Genomic DNA, 13,018 nt, shown 5'->3' with positions numbered 1-13,018 from the left:
GACATCCGCTTCGTTTTTTTTATATATACAGTACATTTTCTTAAACTGCGTATAAAAAAGTGCATATTTATACAAAGTTAACACTTTTGTACCCAAGGAATTTGTTAAAGTGTCCCTACCGATTGTTGTGAGGAAAAAAACACGTAATTTTCTCATTTACGACACATTTTTCTAAAAACCGCAGAGTGGCGCCACTGCAGTATTTGTTTGGTCGACATACCACGTTGGCTGTCAGAAATGCGCACTGCAGTAAGGCGGTATTTGAGTTATATTTTAGAAGTGCCTAGACAAAATGTGCTCCTTGTCGTGTGCAGTAACCATCGCAAACCCTCCGGACTCGTGTAACGCCGTTAGTTCGCCGTGTGCTTCGTGCGATCTACCAGTGTCGACAGTGAGTGTCTTACTACAGCGCCCGTCCGAGAGCTGCCTTTGTTCTGCCCACGCTCCCGTGAAAAGTCTGGTACTGGAGCTTCGAATCGTAGTGTATGGAAGGCTGTTGAAGGTTGTGCTTTTGTGGAGTTGGAGTTCATCGGAAGTTCTACAGTGCTTGCGCCAGAAAGACGTCGGTGCCTCGGTACCTTTGAGACGAAGGAGCGTTGGCCAAGTCTTTTTGAAAGGTAAGCAAGTTTGGCCCTTGCGCGCATTCTTGAACTTATGATTTACGTAATGAACGTTGTGTACTAGCTAGAGCAAAGCGCTTTCTGATCGTAGGTTGGCCGTCTTGCTGTGCACATTTAGCAAGCAATTTCACGAAGGCTTCCTCTGATATTACAGCGTACTTGCATTCTGCTGTAAAATATATGCTACCCGCCTTGATTGCTATGCCTGAATGGGCACACAATTATGAAAACACTGAAAGTTGCTGTTCGTTCGGTAGTTTTCTGGCAAGAAGTTATTCGTTATATATGCATTCCCGCAAGTACAGTACATGTGTAATGTATCCGTGGATGTATCATGGGCTTCGCGCGTTGGCACACGATTCCTATGTTTGACGCTTAAGCGGATAGAAGCTTGTATGAAGATTTTTGTATGTATACAGTTTGGTTTGGAGGACCACGTCGCGAGAACCTGTGTATTGTTTATGTTATTGAGTGTCTTTGCGTATTTGTCTTCTATGTTGCAAAACCGACATACGCCGATATTACAGTAACGAAGTTTATTTTTAATCGAGACATTTCAGACACCGGCCTTTAAGAAAGACATAGACCAACCAATTCTTACGAACGGGATGCCAGCTCTTGCAATCGTAGGTTATACGGGAGTGCGTAATAAAGTAAGGACTGCGATTTTGTAGCGATACTTACCCCTCGATCCTATACCACTCTTGTCGCCCACCGCAAACGACCGGCTGTTCCAGTACGTAGCACGGGCCGGGGCGGCGGTCAGACCACTAACGAAAAGGAATAGCATCGCTACAAAATCGCGATCTAGCTTTCAGAATGCTTTTCATGTGCTCAATATTTTTGTTTAATCCAATGCGCCACGTTTTACTGCATATATGAGTTTTGTTTTTGATTGTCCTGGTAGCCTGTTGTTGCTGATTTCGTTCCTTCCTGAAACTTCACTTGTTACAAAATATCAGTGTAACCTCCTTAGATATAACAAAGAGACATTTGTGCAACCAGGCGCAAATTCATGCAGCTGGCTGTGTGAGACTCTTTGCAATTCCACATGACACTGGTAAATCACAAATTCCCAGGTTCACAGCACAATAAATTAAACATTTCTTACTTTTGAAGGCTATGCGGATTCTGGAGGCATCCCTACATCGAGCAGGAACCTGCTGCACTGCTGGAAGCTGGACAGCACGACAATAAAGCACGTGATCTGTGTGCTTTCTCAAAGGTGCGTACAAAACTGGCGCTGCCTTTCGAGTTGTAGGATACATTTGTGTTATATGCAATCATTTTACTGTATTGCCATTTTCAGGATTTCTAGTGGCTGATCACGAATTTTATGTTTTGGTGGAGTGCCCTCAGTTTAATGAATTTACCTAAAGTAGCCTCCTCTGAGTTAAATATAATTGGGCGCTTGAGTAATTATGCCTTATATACTCCATATAGACTATATTAATCTAGCCAAAATGCCTTTTTAAGAACCATGAATTCAGATTTCGTGCCTTGAATAAGGTGCTCTAGAGTGTCTAGAAAAATGCGTTGTACCACCTAAAGACATGGTTTACGCAAAAGTGCCTTAAGCAATGCTTTCGCACAAAAGTTGTATCATCAAGAGTTTCAGAGAAGCCTGTGTGGTCGGTATGAAACATGACAAAGACAGACATAGACCAACCAAATACAACAATAAAAGCAATACATTTTGGCTTCCATATGGAAGCCTTGTTCACAATAAGGCTAAAAAAAGTGGAAGTGCATATTTAATTATGTAAGTTTTAGCATAAGATGGGCATGGGTTCCTTGGTTTCAGATAAACGTGTGTCCTGTTGATTGCATCTCCAGGGAATCCGGGTACAGGCATGGCTTCCAATTTCTTTCCTGGCCGATTATGCTAGACACTATCCAGTCACTATTGTGTTTAGTCATTGCTGCATGCTCCACTCCAAGCATTTGATGCCACTCTTTTCTCATCCACATCGTTCTGATGTTGGCGTAGCCATTGCTTAAAGTTGCCCATTGCTCTAATGTAGATAGTATTCATATACACATGTTATGTTTCAAAGGTCAGAATTCATGTCAGTAAAATTTTTAATACGGTTTGTTACTGGGATGGCTACCTCGTTGGTTTAACATGGCTTGTCACTGGGATTGCTCTCTTGTTTGTTTAGCTTCTTGTCGGGTTCTTATGGATTTGATTTTGTGCACAATGAGATGTTACACACACGCCTTGCATACACATGAAAAAAAGCTTTACAGCAGAGATAACATATATGCATGGGCATATATATGTGTCAATAAAATACTCGAGCCTCATTTCTGCCGACAGGAAAAGAAGGTATTTCTCCTCGAGGCCATGACTGCTTGCAATAATGAACCTTCAAGAAACGGTTTTCTTTAATCCGTATTTTTGATATCTAAATGCTTATGTGACATGTACAAACTGCTTGCATCAATTTCTCATTGGGATGAGGGACCTAAATTTTAAATTTGAGTAATAATTGCAATAAATAACTCATTTCACCTGTCTTCTTATGACTCTAAAATTCTATGCTTCTACCTTGCCAAACCTTTTATGAAATTAGTTTGATGAGGCCCAATATACAGGGCTTTCTAAATTGAAGGTACCAGTACCTATTAAAAACTGTGCTAAGAAAATGCTGCTTGTGTATCTGGTTTATTCATTTCTCAGACAAAAGCTTTACACCCAAGTGCAGTCAGTAAATCGAAAACAAGTGCGTCTTGTTCAATAGTTCTCGAGCACTTGTGCGTCACTATAGTCGGATACAAATTTAGAAAACAGGGGAGGCCCCGCCCAGATTAATGAAGCGCGACGTCCGATTGCCTCCGCGACTAAAATAATCCCGCTCAAAAAATCGTGCTTAGGAAACGCGCAATTCTCAGTATAAATAAAGACTTTGATGACTGGTTTAGTAGAGCTCTCATGTGCTACAGCACATGCCAGATCGCGACAGAAAAATAACCCCATGCCTTCCACAACGCTGCCCGTCGTCTGCTCTTTAGCTTCATTGCAAGTGGCAAAAGTAGAAAGAGCAACTCTGCATGGCATTTGTGCTTGTTTACATGTACACGGCCCATTTACTACTCCTGTTCCGTGCTTCAAATGAATCAGTTGCTACTGAACCAGTACTTATATAAAACAATGCATTTATCGCAACCATTACAAACCCAAGATGCTCGGTGTCAGCGAAAGCACCGTGTTAAAGGTGAGGAGGGAGGTCACAGCTTCGCATATGTCAGGTGGCAAACTATCGACGCCCTCGCGAAAACGCCCACAAAATGTGGAGAAAAGAAGCAGCAGCACGAAGAAGGACACATGTGCGCTGAGGTCGTGTGCACGATTTCTTTCACCACAACGAGATACCGACGATCGAGATCTCACTAACGAGTTCTCGAAGCGTATATTGTGTTATGTTTGTGCCCTGGGATTTGCCTGACGGAAGGCCAGTGCTATGGTTTGTCGACTGTGGAGGCAGCATTCATCCCCGCATGGTGCCTGCCTGCTTCGGACACGACTACGTGCACGGCGTCCACGACAGAAGCAGACACCGGATCACGGACTGCTATTCGGCCCCTCCCCGTCCCGCCAGCAATGCAACCCCCCCCCCCCCCCTTGTCCGGCGGCGCCCACACCACAAACGACTCCTGCTGTGTTTGGGACAGTTTCCAAAGGAGGGCTTTGTTTCGACCCGGTGCCTTGCAGTTGGTTCCCTTTGTCCTATGCGGGCCATAAAACTTGCCCGGCGCACCATTCTGACCGACCGCCAAATCGTCCTGACGCCGCAGCGCAGTTCAAGGAAGCGCCGGCCACTGAGAGCGGCGTTAGGACCCTGGAGGCTGCCCGGACCCTTTCTCTCACGACCTTGTTTCGTCCTTGGGGACTGTCTGGGGGATCTTTGGACGGAGGGGTGTTATTTAAGCAGCTTGCAGCTGCTCTGTTGGTCTCTGTCCTGATAACGACGACAACATGTAAACATTGTATAAAGAATTATTCGCAGAGAAAACTCTCCTCGTTTCTGACTCTGCGTGAAGCGAGGTCCAGATCTCCTGCCAGCCACACATACCTCGGCAAGCGCAACAATGGATCTCCCATCACTGAAGCGGTGTACTGTGTGTCAAGCACAGCAGCCAAGCATTCTCCCGTGACCTCTCAAATTAATAAGCGGTTCATTTGATGACATATTCCTTCTAATGGAAGCCCAATTCTGAAAAAGCAACGTCCTGCACAGATCATGCTCAATATAAGCGTTGGCATGGAAACGTGCCGAAATGCCGGAAAATCTGAATGCAAATGCAGTTATTAACTCTGAATAACTATGTGGGGCCCGAAACGCTCATTCGGGCAGCCACTGTCCAGCTTCACACGAAAAAGCAGTAGTCAACGTGAATGAAATTGACAGCCACTCTTAGCAGCCTGCACGCCAAAGCACATTGTGCTTTGTGTGCAGTTGTCCTGCCCCTACTGTTTTTTCCAGCCCCTTGAGATGAATAATGCCAATGTCAGAAGGCCCAAAATACTCTATTGGGCAGCCACTTATGAGCATGACGGGCCCTGTGATGAAATAACAGTCATCAGGGCACGCTTCAAAGGCACCTTTAGCAGTCTGCACGTCAAAGCCCAGTCAAGCCGTCACCACTGTTGGTGAAACGGCAGCAATCAATGCGAGAATGACAGCCACTGTTGGCAGCTTGCATGCAAACACACATTCATTTGGTGGCATTGTTTATTTTGGTTACCTGGCCTAGGCAAGTAACGCGAATAAGAGAACAATTATCAAACATCTTTAGCTTAGTTAGGCCCAATATACTCAGTCGGGTAGCTATTAATAGCAGTAGTCGAGGGCACGCTTGAAAGGCACCATTAGCAGTCGGCACATCAAAGCGCAGTCAAGCCGTCGCCACTGTTGGTGAAATGGCAGCAATCAATGTGAGAATTACAGCCACTGTTGGCAGCTTGCATGCAAACACTAATTCATGTGGTGGCATTGTTTATTTTGGTTACCTGGCCCAGGCAAGCAATGCGAATAAGAGAACTATTATCAAACATCATTAGCTTAGTTAGGCCCAATATACCCAGGCGGGTAGCTAGTATTAATAGCAGCAGTCAAGGGCACGCTTGAAAGGCACCATTAACAGTCTGCACGTCAAATCACAGTCATACCGCAGCCATTGTTGTATTTGTTTATCTGACCGGGCAAGTAATGTAAGCACATGTAAGCACATGTAAGCCAATGTAAGCACAATTATTCACCCTGAATAGCTCTGCTAGCATTGTGCTAAAAATTGCTGAGTGAAGTTGAATGTGTTTTATTGAGGCAATTATTTAATTTACAAGCCATCGGCATGTCGATCAACGGCCAGGTTCAGACAATGTCATTTGTGAAGTAATAAATGGTGAAAGTTGCAAAAGCTCTCAGTGCACTACTTTGCTGGGCTCCATTCATTGAAAAATGTCTTTGCAACGGCGAATGCGTCAGACAGAAATCACACCCCACTGCACATTGTTATTCGTGCTGAAAATTTTCGCCATCATATGTGATAGGCAGCGGAACCGTTTGTTTACTATTACTGAATGCATGAAAAATGCAACAGCATAGCAAGGTGTTTCACAATATGCAGCCTTTCATGTGCACTTCTGGCTAGCTGCCACATGCACTGACGCATAAACATGAACAGAGGTAAGAGGCAAAGTTACTGTGCAACCCACATGACGCTTTTAAAAAAATGTATCTCAAAACCTTTCTGTTTTGATAGGCGATCAAAATTTGTTTTGAGCAAGTTGGTTAATCACATTGCAGCAACAACACAAGAAACAAGGACAGAAAACGCAGCGAGTAGGCAGATTGAGAAGACGAGGTAGACCAGTGAGAAAGGTTTTAATGAGATGGAAGAGACCAGTCCTGCAGTGTACAGGAGTTAGTGCTTTGAATGAGATTGGCTAATGAAAATGTGTAAGGACTTTGCTGAAAGAAAACTATCAAAAACAAATGCTAATATAAAATGAAAGGACAAATATGAGTAAGTGCAAACACGCATGGAAGCAGGAACGCTGGCAACACAACTTATGCGTGACTGTGCCACAGCACGCATTCTACAGCTTGCATGCGCGGTGAGCACTGGTGGAAAGAAATCAATCGACGGTGCTATACACAACGCTCGAACACCGCCGTTAGACGCTCGGCTATCTCACTGTTGACAACGATCACTCACGCTAAGTTGACGGCGACAAATCTTTGCATTGGAGGCTTCTTTGTCAAATATTTTCTGTTGAGACGCTCGTAGGTTTGTTTCATGCGCGCACGCTTTTCTAATTTCTCCTCAGAATGGTTTTGCTCCATCACTTTACCCCGTCCGACGAAAAAATGCAGCGACACGGTACACGAACTCACCCGCCGCTGACAGCAGGCACCAGACTTTGGCAAACTTTATTGTCCTAACTTCACTCAGGAGCGAAATAAAAAAGACATGAAACAAACAGGCAGGATGTGTGTTTGCAGCAGTCACCGAGGCATCCTGTTTTCAGGCAAAGCGTAGCGCAGCATCAGCGATGCTCGCTGCAATGTTTCTTCGCCGGATCACGGCTTAGAATAAACGCACGTGGCACAGATGCCGCATTGTAAGCTTGCAGTAATATTTCCGGCATGATAGACAATGACAAACAGTTTGGGAATTCACTGTGACGAGGCATTGACACGCACAGCTGACGCGACTTGGCCCAGTTCGAAGCCCGGGCGGCCATCTTCGACGGCGGGCCACCGGCCGTCCGGCGCATGACGTCAGTCCAGAGTGCGCACCCATTAGTGGATGCTCGTGTGCATCCGCCTCGGAGGAGTAAACGCCCCTGTTTTTCTAAAGTTGTATCCGACTATAATCGAGCACATCTTGACCCTTGGCCTAATACTAAATCGGGCTTGAAGCTTTCAGTGTGTGCTAATCGCTAGAACAGCACCAGATTTCATTGTGTGCCAAGGGGTGGAACGCATTTGCTTAGAGCTAGGCAGATGAATGTCTTTCTTTTGCATTGAAGTTCTCAATACTTTCTAGTCTTAGGTGAAAGTACACAGCTCAGCACAACGCATGTATGGTATACGTAAGGGTACTTTGTTCTTTAAACCGTATCAACAAGAAGCAGCTACTTCCGTTTTTGCAAACCTTACCTTATTTCCTAACCTTTCCTTGATCAAAAGTGTAGAAAATTAATCTGTGCTTGTTCTGTTGTTTCACAGGTAGACATCGGCGACGGTGTATATGGTGAAAAGAGCCTGCTGAAGAGGCTGCGCCTGGATGCTAACAACTCGGGCTTTCAGTTTGCGGGGGGCCTCCTTAAGGCTCCTTTTACAAAAGAAGAGGTTGAAGGGAGGCGCTACACATGGATGCGCAGCGATTGTTTGTGAGAGCGTCACTGGCCTGCCTTTTCGCTTTGTTCTGGGTTTTCCACGTTATCTACTCGAAAAAGGCCCACAGGATTTTGACATTTATTGAGCACTGCTTTCTGGATTTTTGCTACACAAAGCCGCAGGTGAAAGCATTGGATTTAGTCAATTTTTAAAAAAAAATTTTCAGATGCATATCCTCAAGAAAGTTTCTGTCAAAATTATTTTGCCTAACAAAAGCACTCGTGGGTTCTGTGGCTGACAGGTTGCCCAAGCCATGTAGCACAGTGCTTGCTTTAAAGGGACACGAAAAAGAAAATTTATTTGAGCTTTATTAAATCATTCTTCTACAACACCGAAAAAACAACTCCCACCATGAGAATTGGCTTGATAAGCCAGATAACTTGCAAAAACGAAAACTGGTGTCGCCACCACCACCATATAGTTCCTGCACCAGCTCGCTGTGATATGGAATTTGACGGTGTCTGTTCGGGTCTAGCTAATGTTCTACTGGCCAATATTGATGAATTCTGTTGTAAAGGTGTCAAAGAATATACTTAGTTGAAGTATGACTCCACCCTGATGTGCGGGCACTGCATAAAACTTGAAAAATGAAAGTTAAATCTTCATTTTCTCTTCTAATAATCCTCTTATTGCCACAATGTTCATGAATACAGTTCTGAAAGATTGTTTTATCAGTATAAAATGATTTACTGTTTCACTTTAGTATTTCTGTAATGGACCTTCAGCAACAAAATGTGTGTTAGTATTCCACAGGTATTCTCAGCGGGGGCAAAAGCACCAGCAGCATGCTCAATGATTCTGTACCAACTGATAACTTGAAGGATGTCCTGTGCCACTAGGGTTAGGCCAACGTGGCTCTGTGTTAATCACAAGTGTATTATGCAAAACTTAATGGCCCAGAAATTGGTAATTCAGGAGGGAGTTGAATTAGAAATTTTTTTTTCTTTATCATGGACTTCTCACATTACACTTTGTCACAACGCATTCACTTTAAAGTAACTGGAGAATAAGGTGGTTTGGTATTCAGACATGCCTTCTCTGTATAAACAGTGTTAGATGAGCAATACAAAGATACACCATAGATGCTGACTGGCAACATGAAGGGGTTTGAGGGCAGCTACAAATATACATCCTTGTAGTCGTACCTATAGCACCATGTTCAATTTGTCACACAAGCATATGGCATCCATCACAACTGCATGCCTAGAAACGGACAAGGGCAACACGCTCAATTCCCTTTTAGTCTATCTAAGAAGCACTACAATTTTTAGGCAACGAAATTGAAATCTGGCTTGTACCCATAAGTATACTGCAATACAGTTGTGCAACGTGTTCCTCTTGTGTGGAAAACGGGCTGCATATGTTTTCTTTGAGCACAAGGGGGAGTGGTATCAGTTAGAGCCCCTCCATCCACGTGCCACTGCCGCTTTCTTAAGTAGCGACAACCTTTGTTGTGCGCCGCCTTTTCCCCTCACACCAAATCTGGTTCCAGCATTTCCAGTTTAAAAGTTTCCGGTTCCGGCGTTACCGCTTCCTGAAGTTGTTCTGCGGGAATTTCCGCTTTGACTGCCGATGGTGAGACGCCCACGCGTGCTTAGCAGAGCTGTGGGAGTCACCATGAGAAGAATGCAAAGGCGACAAGCTGTTGTATTCCGCTGAAGTAGTAATTCGTGGTCGCTGTTTTCTAAATGCACGAAAAACGGCAGTGGTCTCCAAGCGCCCAGGCACTACATTCCACTGTACGTTGTCTCTCGTGGCACAACCCGTCGCAGGTTGACGCGAAACAGCGAACACGATCAGATCGCTGATTGCAATAGGCGGTGGTACTTGGATGGAATCGCATTCACAGTTTAAACCGCAGCTGGTGCAATTAAGGCCTCTCCATCGACGCGAAAGTAAACAACGTTAAGAAAAACATAGCGTTACTTCCACTCGGAACAGGAAGCTGCAGCTACGGAAATTCCGCTTGACACCGGAAGCTAAGGGGGTGAGTGGCAGAGGAGCGTGGAGGAAGAGGGTAGGTTGGCGGTACTTAACCTGGTCAGCGGAAACGTGTATGGAGGGGCTTTAGTATCAGTTAATGGCTGTTTTCACATATATGTTTTGTCGTGTGTATTAGCAATCACCATTTTCCTTATCTGAGTGAGGTCATTTTTTAGAAAGTTTGAAAGTTTATAGAACATGTTGCTCATGGTTGTTGCAGTTTTCTTCCTAACTATCCATTCATTGCACTGTGCACCCATGTCTTGGGCAACTAGCTGTTTGAAGGTCAGTATGCTATCGATGGGTCTAATGGTAATCTCTAGTGCCCTCTCATTTGCTTGTTGCAATACTGAAGAGTTTTGTATATTGTGTCACTTGTTTATTTTCACTGTACTTTAGTTTCACTACATCTTGAATGTGTTGTGATAGTTTTTCTTTTGCAATGAAAGATATGGTGGACAGTTGCCAACACTAATGTGATAGTATGAATGCTTGCTGTATTTATCACAATTGTTTCATTTCGCTGGGGCACTAATGGTCATTAGCAGCAGATGCTAGCTGCCCTTAAGTGCAATGTTTTTATGTTGCATAGTATTGTTCATGATCCATTGAATGCACTGCACGCGCATGTTGTGGACAACTGCCTGTTCGAAGAAATTGTCTGCATATTCAGTGGGTCTAATGTGAACATCTCTACTACTGACTTAGCTTCACTACATCTTGAATGTGTTGTGATAGTTTTTATTTTGCCGTGACAGATGTGGTGGGCAGTTGCCGGCACTAATGTGATAGTACGAATGCTTGCTGTATTTACCACATGGTTGTTTCATTTCGTCTGAGGCACTAGTGGCCGTTAGCAGCAGATGTCATTTTGCCTTATGTGCAATATTTTTATGTTGCATAGTTTTGTCCATAATCATCCATTGAATGCACTGCAGACCCATGTTCTGGACAACTGCCTGTTTGAAGGAATGATCTGCATATTCAGTGTGTCTAATGTCAACATCTCTAGTACTGCCTGTGTATTTGTGAGTTAGATTTTGTATTGTGTGTCATTTTGTTTTCACTGTGCTTTAGTTTCACTACATCGTGAATGCGTTGATAGTTGTTTTTTTTGCAGTGAGAGATATGGTGGGCAGTGGCCGGCACTAATGTGATAGTACGAATGCTTGCTGTATTTACCACATGGTTGTTTCATTTTGTCTAGCGCAGTAATGGCCATTAGCAGCAGATGCCATTTGGCCTTAAGTGCAATATTTTTATGTTGCATAGTTATGTTCATACTAATCCATTGAATGCACTGCACACCCATGTTCTGGACAACTGCCTGTTTCAAGGAATGACCTGCATATTCAGTGAGTTTTATGTGAACGTCTCTAGTACTGACTGTATATTTATCAGTTAGATTTTATATTGTATGTTGCTTGTTTTCACTGTACTTTAGTGGGATTGCACATTGAATGTGTTGTGATGTATTTTATTTTGCTATGAGAGATCTAATGGGCAGTTACCAGCCCCCAGTCTGTGTGTTAGTACAAATATTTATTATGCTTATCACAGTATCTTATAAGGCTATAGTTTTGTGATGATTAACTCATGCCTGACTTTTTTATGAGAAACATGTCAGAACTAATAAACAATCCCTCATGCTTGGGATCCATGAAATCGTCTTTGTAATCTTTCAATTGTCTTCGAAATATTTCCACATCAGGCCCAAGAAACTCCAGAACGGGCTTGAAAAATTACTCTTGGAAAGAACCGAGAAAACCTGATGAACGAGGTAAAAAAATACTCCGAGATCAGCTCCAACAAACCACAGAATGGGCTTGAAAAATTACTCTCAGGTAGAGCTACGAAACCTTGATAACGAGGTAAGAAAATACCCCGACATCAGTACCAACAAACTCGAGAATAGGCCTAAAAATAACTCCCAGGAATAGCCTAGAAAACTGGATGAATGAGGTAAAAAAACACTCCCACATCAGAACCAAGAAACTCGCGAATGGGCTTGAAAAATAACTCTCAGGAATAGCCTCTAGAACTTCGTGATGGCAGTAAAAATATAGTCCCACTATCGTCCCTAAAAACCTTCCCACAGATTAAAAAATTACTCTCGTTTCTACATACAAAAACCTTGGTCAGCATGGTAGTAAATTTTTACCTCGACTGGTACGTAGTAAAAAAAACCCAGAAACGGGAATGCGATACAGGACGAGCGGTTTACTCCCGTTTCGCGTTATTTTTGTTTAGTGTGTGGGAGAAAACAATAAGACGCAACAACGCATTCGAATGAGAATGTCAAGTAATTTAATGAATATCTCTTGAACGCGCATCCTTTCGCCTTCAGCCTCTTCGGCGTATGCTAAAATGACTCAATTTCTGTCATCTTCGTTGACTGGTTATCTCCGTCTAAAGTAATTGCCACAGTTACAAGCTCTATAAACCTACAATTACGTTTTATGTTTAAAGGTATGGTTGTGCAGTCTAAATGACAATTGTCGCTGTCGAGTGGCCAGCGTCCGTAGCTGCTGCCTTGCGGTACCTGCTAGGTTCCATTAGTTTGTCATACATGGTCATGATCGTGCCGCAAATGTTGCATATGAAAGACGGGGAATGCGGGAGATGGATATTCAAGACGATGAGCAAAACGTGAACAAGGTCAATGCTGGAGCCAACGTTTCGACAAGTGGACTTGTCTTCTTCAAGGTGACGTACGCTTTCCTCGCCACACTATATATAGGTGGGGTTCTTCTAAAGGGGAGAGGGTGTGAGCCGGGAGGATGCGGAAACGAGGGAAAATGTGTTAGCGTGTCGAATTGAGAGTAAAGGAACGCTGTGTACAGGGTCAAAGCCAGAGACCCCCCTCCCCACCCACCCTGGTCTGTCCACGCACGCGCGTTAGCCAGCGTGTCAAGGGCGTCTGACACGCCGGCTGGCAAAAAAAAGGAAAGAAAAAAAAGCGGGGGGGGGGGATACGCCAAGAAATCAAAGTAAGTGTTTTCGCCT

The 13,018-nt window shown here is 43.9% G+C and overlaps 1 long non-coding RNA gene across 1 annotated transcript; it reads left to right on the top strand.

Moving 5' to 3' along the window:
* Nucleotides 1-261: 261 nt before the first annotated feature.
* On the top strand, nucleotides 262-11,682 carry LOC135915338 (uncharacterized). The gene is made up of 3 exons (XR_010568597.2): nucleotides 262-617; nucleotides 1,740-1,845; nucleotides 7,859-11,682. It is a non-coding gene; the product is annotated as an uncharacterized lncRNA (long non-coding RNA).
* Nucleotides 11,683-13,018: the final 1,336 nt, after the last annotated feature.

Source organism: Dermacentor albipictus, chromosome 1 (genome assembly GCF_038994185.2).
Source record: "Dermacentor albipictus isolate Rhodes 1998 colony chromosome 1, USDA_Dalb.pri_finalv2, whole genome shotgun sequence".
Lineage (NCBI taxonomy): Eukaryota > Metazoa > Arthropoda > Arachnida > Ixodida > Ixodidae > Dermacentor > Dermacentor albipictus.
The sequence above is the reverse complement of the archived record's forward strand: the minus strand, read 5'-3'. Positions and strand labels throughout refer to the sequence as shown.